This window comes from Merops nubicus, unplaced genomic scaffold (genome assembly GCF_000691845.1).
Source record: "Merops nubicus isolate BGI_N331 unplaced genomic scaffold, ASM69184v1 scaffold26215, whole genome shotgun sequence".
In the NCBI taxonomy this organism is placed as follows: Eukaryota; Metazoa; Chordata; class Aves; order Coraciiformes; family Meropidae; genus Merops; species Merops nubicus.
In genome coordinates this window covers 13737-14907 of record NW_008608005.1, presented here as the reverse complement: position 1 = coordinate 14907, position 1171 = coordinate 13737, and positions in this window count along the sequence as shown.

Genomic DNA, 1171 nt, shown 5'->3' with positions numbered 1-1171 from the left:
CAGGGGGGTTGGATGAGATGATCTCAAAAAGTCCCTTTCCACCCACACCGTCCTGTGATTCTATGGCACATCCCACCCCCTCCCCATCCCCACCCCTCGTTTCTCCAGAGCACCGGGGTTACCTGTGGGCTCCCTTTTAAATCAGAGCCCTCCTGTCCCTCTGGGACCCAGCTCTGCCCCTGCCTGCTGCCCGAGGGACCTCTGCACCTCCCCAGCCAGCAGGCACCAGTCCCCACCAGCCAACCTGATCCTTCCCCCAGCAGCTGCACACTGAGCCAGGCCTGGAGCCTCCTCCAACACGTGTGGCCACCACAGGAACCCCCTTTGCAGGCTGTGGCACCCCCGTGGAGGCCGCTGAGTTCCCTTCCCTCTGTGCATCCTCAGCCCTTGTCACCCAGCATGAACTGGTCTTGCTGGGCTGCACCAGATGTCCACCCAAATACTGCCAGAGCTCACCGCCCATCGAGCCCAGCACCAGCAGAGGCTGGAGAGGACACCAGGAGGGCTTTGTAGCCATTCACTGCTGGTCACTTTTTGGCCAATATTTGTGAGTGCTGCTGAAATTTACCCCAAGGGCAGTGAGGGCCCAAGGTGGCCGAGGCCCTGGCACGGAGCTTCTCCTTCCCTGCACCAAGCAACAGAAGGTAGGGGAGAAAATGAAAGCAGCGGGGGCACCAGCAGAGGCTGGAGAGGACACCAGGAGGGCTTTGTAGCCATTCACTGCTGGTCACTTTTTGGCCAATATTTGTGAGTGCTGCTGAAATTTACCCCAAGGGCAGTGAGGGCCCAAGGTGGCCGAGGCCCTGGCACGGAGCTTCTCCTTCCCTGCACCAAGCAACAGAAGGTAGGGGAGAAAATGAAAGCAGCGGGGCCAAGATCTGCCCATAAAAAATGTTTATTCCTTAAAAATGCAACTTCCACCTGCAGTGACAACTGTCCAGAACCTTTCTTTGGAAGGGTTTTCACCTGCACCAGGAGCGAGGAGAGGAGCCAGCCCCACCAGAGAGCAGCCCAGACCCAAAAAAAGGCTCCTCCCACCCCGTCCCAGTGCCTGCACCCGAGTGAGGCCCCTCCACAGCTGCCCCAGCTCTGGGGTGCCCATGCCCAGAGCCCTCTCTGGAGGCACAGAGGCTTTGGCACCTGCAGTGGCACCCCCCCATCCTCCTCGCCG